This window comes from Triticum urartu, chromosome 3A, assembly GCF_056163025.1.
Source record: "Triticum urartu cultivar PI428250 chromosome 3A, HENAU_Tu73, whole genome shotgun sequence".
Lineage (NCBI taxonomy): Eukaryota > Viridiplantae > Streptophyta > Magnoliopsida > Poales > Poaceae > Triticum > Triticum urartu.
In genome coordinates, this window is record NC_141875.1 from 687,925,922 (window position 1) to 687,935,005 (window position 9,084).

At 43.3% G+C, this 9,084-nt stretch overlaps 1 pseudogene; it reads right to left on the bottom strand.

Annotated features, from left to right (window-relative positions):
- Positions 1 to 342: 342 nt before the first annotated feature.
- On the bottom strand, positions 343 to 7,096 carry LOC147981626 (factor of DNA methylation 4-like; annotated as a pseudogene).
- Between the last annotated feature and the right edge of the window lie 1,988 nt (positions 7,097 to 9,084).

Genomic DNA, 9,084 nt, shown 5'->3' on the forward strand with positions numbered 1-9,084 from the left:
CCCTCTGGATGACGTGCAGGCCACCGGACCAAGACACCTCCATCAACGAATGGTGGCTGGCTGCCAAAGAGACGGCTCCCAAACCACTTTGCAACTGGCCACCGCGACACTGCTGACGGGATGGATGATCAGGAAACAGCGTAACGCCTGCATCTTCAATGGGGATCGACCCTCTGTCCCCCAGCTAACAAAGAAAATCAGAGCAGAGGCTGCCCTCTGAGCTCGGGCTGGGGTTTCTAGCCTTCGATTGGTGATCCCAAACACCTGGGATGTCCATTCAAACCATTGTAGCACAAGCTATAAACCACCTCCTAGGAGGCCTGAAACTTTTTCCGCCCCTTTTCAATGAAAAGAAACGCGAAGTCTTTGCGTTTTCTCGAAGAAAAAGAAAACTAACAGCATGATGGCTACTGGATTGTACTCACTGATTTCGAGCAGAGCCTTTGTCACCACGCCATAGATATGTTCGCCCTGTTCTTCTTTAACAGCCTGAAGCATCTCGTCGTCCTCATGGATGAATTTCCTACAATAGAGCACACACCACATTAGATGGCCGGCATTTTCCCAAGGCCAACAATAACAGCTACGAAACCTGCATTTCATGAGCTTGCTGTTACTTTGATATAAATGGTAACTTGGACGTGGTCCTACCACGGTAGGTGGTCTCACACGCCATTCGGGAAAAACAATGTCACATGCATGTTATGTAGTGACTTAATATGTGCATACTCCAGTACTAAGGTAATACACCAGGGCTGTTCCAAATCAGTGGTAGGTGTGAATTACAGGATGTTCTCGAAAAACAACTCTTCCAGAAATTTCAAATGCCTCCCAATACTTACCCACTTAGCCTAGCACTTAATCTGGAGTGAAAAGTGACAGTAATATGAAAACAAAGATATAACATTTTTACCAGCTAAGCAAGCCCTAGCAGCGAAAACAATTTACACTCCTGATTTAATTGACTCAGAAATTCTGATCAGCCTAGCATCGAATCTAGAATGAGAAGTGCCAGTAATATGAAAAAAAGGTAGAATTTTTTTTTACCAGCTAAGCAAGCCCAAGCAGCAAAAACAATTTACATTCCTGATCTAATTGACTCAGAAATTCCCTATGATATTGGACCATTATATATCTATATTTCCAACTGAAAGATGACTTTTGTCTCAAATCAATTAAATCATTCAAGGAAGAGTCAAACCATTGCTTCCTAACAAGTTGTTTGAATTTTTCCATCAAGCTGTATGTATTTCACAATGAAATTTCCTTAGGCAACCTGGAGACCTGAAACAAAATTGAAAGAGATCCAAGTTTGCCCGAAGCAGTGCTGGCTAGCGATGCCATGGTCTTGAAGAAATGATTGTGGCAAAATCTTGCAAGTTAACTTGGATCGTGGAAACTTAATTTGCCCAGTCAGCTCTGGTATAATAAGAACTGAAACCTCACACTGAAAAGCAAAGTATATAGTTAACGATGCTCGCATAATTGCTCTAGAAGAACTGTAAAGGTTCACTGGCTTCAGGCCGCAGACAAACTGGGGTATATTAATCCAGGTATTAAACCTGTATACTGAATCGACATTGTAAACTGTAACCACACACGCAAAAGTTTGCCGCAACGCAGAAGTCAGAAGGGGCATACACACAACAGATAGTCGACCATGATCAGTTGCCTACAAGTCATGTGAGCAGCATATCGACATGGCCTTGCACCAGTTACAGAGAGTAAAGGAACATAGCTGACAGTTAAAGACCATTTCACTAACCAGATAAAATGAACACATGAAGAAGAATGAATTGCAACAGAACATATCACTGACAAGTTGACTTAATGCAATTGTGCAATTCAGTTTAACGAGCAGTGCTCCAAGCTCCTAACAAGCAGGTGAAACTGGCATGTGAGCAAATTGAGAGGATGATCTGCCGCATTTAATCGTCAGCTGGAATAATACTCAGAAACAAGAAACTGATGTATATTGGCTAAACATTTCATATTTATAAAACCAATCGATAGTCTTTAAAAATAAGACCTTGGTAAAAAAATCTCCATTTCAAAGGAAAACCAAGACACTAGGCATACCAATAAACAACTATTTCAAAAGCAGACCTAAATGACTTTTAATTTTACTTTCAACATGCTAGAAACTTCAGCCCAAAGCGATATGCACAGTAGTCAAAATGTAATGCAACCATGAAACAGTCAAGCTTCTTGATCAGAACTTCTCTACATAGAAAAGAATCTAGCCAACTCATAGTGAACCCATCAAGCAGTGGACCTCCACACATATAACTCTAAGCAAACGTACATATTTCGATAGAACTTTTTTGAAAGAAAAAAATTGGTATGGAGCTGACCATATCAGAGGAACATAAAGAATAGAAGGAACCAACATTTGAGTGGAGAAGAAATCAGTATTTATTAAATACAATTCGTTCAACCAAGAGTAGCAAACAATAAGGTAAGTTCTTGCCCTCTATGTCAAAACTGGAATTACTCTCAGAGGTAGCACAATAAACCTATGCATTAACCGAACACTCTACAAGCAAGGAAACAAACTCACATATTATAATGTTTTGAAAGTCACACAACATATTCCGTAACCATGCCTCAGGTAAGCTGGTACTATTGATCAGTGATATTGATGTACACATAAGTGTCTAAACTGACAGATTCAGTAATCAACCATCCATTAAATAATTAACTACTGCATATTACAGAACTAAACCAAGTTATTAAACAATTCACTGTAAAATCTGCATGCAGTAGAGACCAGTTAGAGTACACCATGAAAAAAGATTGTTCTCTGCTGATTTGTTCCTTTCAGATTAACTAAGAAAACCTAGGGGTGTGTATTAAATTATGCACCTCCAGTTTCCACCACAATTGATTAAAAGGCAGATGTACCAGGGAAACATTTGCAAAGCCAAAAGTCTATTGTGGAACTAATGACACACAATAACAAAATATTAGAGAAAGCAGATTGTGTAGTAGCAGCAGCAAAGACATCTATACCATCTCTTTTCCGTCAACTATGATAACTTTAAAAGGCCGCCACTCTGGATTTCCAATCCCTGCCTCCCAACTGCCGCAAAATAAGGCAGCATGCTGACTTGGTTCATCATGCTCTGACAATTCCTGTTGGAAAGCTTTTTCAAGTGATTGGTCAAGCATGCCCATCCTTTTGATGCCTATAGATGCTTGGCCAGTTGTAAGATCCTGGAGGTCAGAAGGAGAATCGGTTTCTACTGTTTTGCAAAATCAACAACAACTGCATATCACAATGTCATGGACAAGTTCTGAATCAATCAACGAGGTAACTTACACGTATCAGTGCCTCCCGAGCATGCCACAACTCAGCATTTGCTTTCCTTTCCTTGATAAACAAAGTCTGTGTAAATGATTGTGTTGCATCACACTGCTCTTTTACCTCCTGAATTCGTCCAGCCATCTTCTTCTTTGATTCAGAATCTTCATCCTGTTGCATGTGTTCCATTGCTTCCAATTTGCTGTGCAGCTGTTTATTTTCTAACTCAAGCCTTTGCTTGGCATTCCTTCCTGCCCTAACACGACATTAAGAAGTTTCTCACATTCATGGCCATCAAATAATCCCAAACGGTCTACACAAGCACAAAATTAAGATCCAGTTGGAATGAAACATTCAAAAGTATGTCCAAACAAGAAAATCGATGGAATATCTTATCCCGAAACTATAGCAAAACAATGCCCGGTTTCTCCACAGCAAGCACGTGACATTTCTTCACAGCAAGCAAGCACGTGACGATTCCTAATTTCACAGAATCAAAACCACATGGAGGGGTTGACAAAACCGCACGAAGTATGTTGACGTTACTTAACCAGCATCTCATAAGATAAGTCTGAAATGGTTATGAAATAAATTGCAGGGGTTTCCAGATACACGAAATAGGCTTTCGCCCAGCTTTATCGACAAGGCAACCACCAAGTTGAAGATACATATGGCCTGCAAGCACAAAAACACAAAGTGGGAAATGAACTCCAAAGCTTCCTTCTCACTCAAAGTTGATGGAGGTGTTGCTACAATCATGTAAAACCAGAGATACATGAATCATGAGTCTGATTACTTATCACAACACATAAATGAGTAAACACAGGTTGGCCGTTATATGCTGAGTGATAGGTCATAGAAGGGTCAGTTCGCATCCATAGCCTGTCTATAAAATTGAAGATGGGCTGGTACAAAAGCAACTCCCAAAGACTATTAGCAAGTGGACAAAAGCATCTAAAACAGTAGGTAACATACAGATGCTGCAAAAGATGTTTCCATTACCGGTGTGGACCAACGAACTAGAGGGATTAATAGCATCAATCACAACGTTCCGGAAGAAATTTTGCTCACATTCATAGCCATCACCTAATCCTAAACGGTCTACAGAAGCACAGATTTAGATACAGTTGGAATAAAAAACATTCCAAAACCAGAAAAACATTCCTAATATCTAAAATGTACTACTAGCATCCAGCCCAAATCCCCAATCGCAAGCACGTGACCATTCCTAATTTCACAGAACCGAAACCCCAGGGAGGGGCGGGTCTGGCCAGAGCGCACACGGAAACTGCCAGCGACTTGACAGCACAGAGAAACCTGTCGAGGGGGCGGATCGAAACCAAACCTGTCCACATGGACGAAGCAAATCCTCCTACCTCAGCTCAGAGCCCGACAGCCAGCGAATGGGGCAGGGTCACAACACGAACTCGATGTCCCGGCCGGCGAGGAACTCCGGCCAAGGCCCGGAACCAAGCGGCGGAGGGATCCGCTCCGCCGGCGGCGGTGGGTCGATCCATCCCCCCTCCCCTCGACCAAAAGAAATTAAAATGAAAAACTAAAGAAAAATGGAAATTAAACAGAGTGACGGACAAAAAAAATTCGATCAAGACCTCCTGTTCATATCATATTATGGACACATCCAAAACCAGATCCACAAGGACATTTACAAGTTTATGATATTTCTAATGGCTACTTGTAGCAAAACAAATTTAAATTCCTAATTGGCGCCTCCGGGCAATTGACTCCCTCCCCGCTGGTCATCAGCCTCCGCCGGAGTGAATCAACTCATCTGCCTCCACCGCCAAGTTAGCGCCGCCGCCGGAGTGAATCAAGCGAACCCGGGCCACCAGTGTAGGGTGCGACCTTGCAAGAAGGAAACATCGCTTAGCACCTTGATTCTATAACGGGATCCAACGCATTGATTTAGAAGACAAGACATTGCTTAACTCACCTTGCATTGTGTGCCCATATTTATAATTAACAGCAATCATTCAGCCTATACTTGGATCGTGATGATGACTTTCATGCCCAACTTAATGTGGATGATGTACAGAGCGGGTCCAAATCATTTTTGGTCCCAAGGCGATATAAGATAATTGTTTTTCATACTAAAATTTTATACTTATTTTATACTAAGTGTAACATATTACAATTGTAATTAATATATTTTTTCTATTTCTTAGGCACATAAAATGTTTTCAAATAATAGTTGTATTATTGATTGGTATGCAGTTGTAATGTATATGCTTGAAAATTTTAATTCTACAAAATGAAAATTTCATGATGTACCATTTTGTCTTTATTGTTAAAAACAATATTTTTTTTAATATTGCATAAACGATGAAGTGTATACACATTTGTAAATCTATGCATGTGTTCATATATATCTTTTAATATTATTGAATATTATGGTAGAGATTTCCAAATTATATACACACTAACAAATACTTTAATAGTGGTTTCTAGTTTATATTTGCTAGTCATATTCATGGAAACTTCTAGGACATAGAAAATGTGGCTTCCAAGTTGGGTTCGGTAATAGAATCATTGAAGAACAAAAATTATTGTTGATTGTAATTTTACGTATGATTCGATTACCTAACATGCTCGTCCAGATTCACTTGGTTTGTTTTGGTTTGGTACAAATGAGATGCCTACATATTTATCGAATTAAAAATTGTGCATTGACTCAAACATAGAAATCTACTTATCATAATTTTCACTATGATACTAAGACATGCATTGTAAAGAGAGACTAATGTATTTGAATTCAACTTTGTCAGTCGGATTGATTTGCCTATGTGCGGTATAACTGTTTAGTATATGGTGTGAACTTACACTGCTGCAAATTGAGACTTTATTTTATCCATTTACTAATCTTTCAGATGCAATGTATACTTTTACAGTTTTTAGTATTATAAGTTTTAGTTGGGGTCCTCCCGTCTTGGGGCCCGGGACGGTCGCCCCTTTTGCCCGCCCCTTTTGCCCTGATGATGTTGTTCTGAATCCAAGAGCAAATCTTTTTGCTGTGATGAGCCCGTCTAAGCAAGGAGAAGTAGAGCAAGGAGATGTGGAGCATGGGGAAGTATAGCAAGAGCAAGGAGGTGCAGAGCATGGATAAATTGGACTATCTGTCTAATATCTGGCCATTATCTGACTTATAACATGAGCCTCTGTGAAGTCAGATCATCGTTGGATATTTTCCAGAAAATCTGACTAGTTGGACTATCTGATTATTGTTGGACCGTTATCTGACTTGATGTTTCCCGGATATTCCGACTTTGCCTGGATGCACATAACTAGAGACATTACTCTTATAAATTATAAGGCCAACTCTAAGAGCATCTCCAATTCAGCGTTTCATTTTGTCTATTTGGATTATCCAGACACAAAAGTTAGCCTAACGGGGCGACCCAAATGGACACACGTGTTCGCCTGTTGTCCGTTAACTGTCATCATCAACCCAAACTTGACCCAAATATGGGCACAAATGGATGTAAAAGCAGATGACCGCTCTCGTCCGCTCGTGTCCGCCCCTGGTCCCACCTATCAGTCGCAGGAGCTCGCCTGCCTCGCCAGCGCGGCAGCGTCAACTCCTGCATGCACGAGTGGTTGCCCCTGCCACAGCTCGCCACACGCGCGCCCGCATGCTCGCCTTGCCGCCCGCCTGCCGCGCTGGTCCTGTTGCTCGCCGCGCTCCTGCCAGCACGCTCGCATTTTGCCCACCATGCGCTCGTCCCGCACGCTCTGCTTGCCGCCCGCGCTCGTCCCGTAGCTCGGGGGCGGTCGCATGGCCAAACTGACCCGAACGGGCTACATAGCGAGTACTCATGCCGTTGCTAGCTACTCGGAATTACTTATCCGGAAATTGATGTATCTAGAATTAAAATACGTCTAGATACATCCATTTCTGCAACAAGTAATTCCGAACGGAGGGAGTAGCTAGCTAGCACGCAGCGGCTCGCTGCGTCCTGTCTCAGTTGCTAGCTAGCTCGGGAGGCTGGTGACTGTCGTGCTTTGCCACGACTCGCCTGCGGCCCGCCGAGCTCGCTCGCGCCTGCAACCGCCTCTGCAAGCTGCGCCCGCTGCGGCACCCTGCCTAGCCGCCTCGAGTACCCGAGGGTTGCGCAACCCTACCTGCCTCACGGCCCTGCCTACCCGGCTGCGAGCCTGCGGCGCCTCGCCTCTGGAGCTCGCGTATGGGGCCGGGGCACTGCCCGTCGTGCGTGGGGCCAGCTCACTTAGTGTTGCTGTTGTGCTTGTCCGCTTCAAGTGTTCCTACGTTGGGTGCATCCACCATCCGTGCTTGTCCGCACCATGTCCACTAGGTGGACAGGTGCCCAAACGTACAAAAAAGGATAAAATCCGTATCCGTTTGGGTGGCTGTGTTGGAGTTGCTCTAAGAGGTTCCTCTCTCCGGCATTAGAGAAAGATAATCTACCTGGCACCTAGCCGATCCCCTAAACCGAATAACGGAGGATATTATATCCTCCGGCGCCTATGACGTCCGAAATTTACTCCACCGCTATCGCTCGGAGAAAAACCTTTGCCTCCCCATCACTGCCTCTTCACCCGCGACGCCTGCCGGCCCGGCCACTACCTCGTTGCCTTCCTTGGCCCTCGTCGCCCTTTTGCCCAATGCCAAGCCCGTTCGGCCCCTTCGCCATCGCCAGAATCGAGGTGAAACGCCGCCACCGTCACCATAACCAATTCGTCATATTTCTTTGTATTTTCTTACTCTTTGGTGGCTGGTGCAGGTCAATCCCATGCTTTGCTGCCCGCCGGTTTAGCTGAAACGACGACGGCTGATACATCTCCAACGTATATATAATTTTTGATTTTTTCATGCTATTATAGTATCAATCTTGGATGTTTTATATATACTAACAACCAATTATATATCATTTTTTAGGACTAACCTATTAACTTAGTGTCCAGTGCCACTTGTTGTTTTTTTGTCAGTTTTTGGGTTTTTAGAATATTAGTACCAAATGAAGTCCAAATGCCACGAAACTTTTTCGAGAATTTTTTCTGGACAAAAGAGACACTAGAAGCTTCAGGAGAGGCCAGAAGACAGAGGAGGTGGCACGAGCCACCAGGGTGCGCCCAGGGGGTGGCGTGCCCTGGTGCCTCGTGGGCCCACCTCTACTCCATTTGACCTAGTTCCACCTATATAAATACTCTAAAATCGGGAAACCAACAGGGGAGTCCACGAAATACTTTTTTTGCCACCGCAAGTTCCTATTCTCGAGGGATCCCATCTGGAGGCCTTTTTCGGCACTCTACCGGAGTGGGACTTGATACGTCTCCAATGTATCTATAATTTATGAAGTATTCATGCCATGTTTATTATAGTTTTGTATGATTTAGTGCACATTTATATGGCTTTTATATGATTTTTATGGACTAACATATTGACCTAGTGCCTAGTGCCAGTTGCTGTTTTCTGCTTGTTTTTGGTTTTCCAGAAAATCCATATCAAATGAAGTCCAAATGCAACACAACTTTTTGATGATTTTTTCTAGAAGGAAACAGACCCAGGAAGCTTTGGAGGACCAGCAGAAGAGTAATAGGGGCCCCAAAAGCCACCTGGGCACGCACTAGTGCCTTGTGGGCCCACTATGCCCCCTCCTTGCGTGCTACCAATGCCAAAAATTACTATATATTCAGAAACCCCCTAACGTTAACCTAGATGAGTGTTTATGCCGTCACAAGCCTCTGTTCCATAGTAATCCCATCTGGAGCTTCGTTCCGGCACCTTGCTGGAGGGGGGAATCATT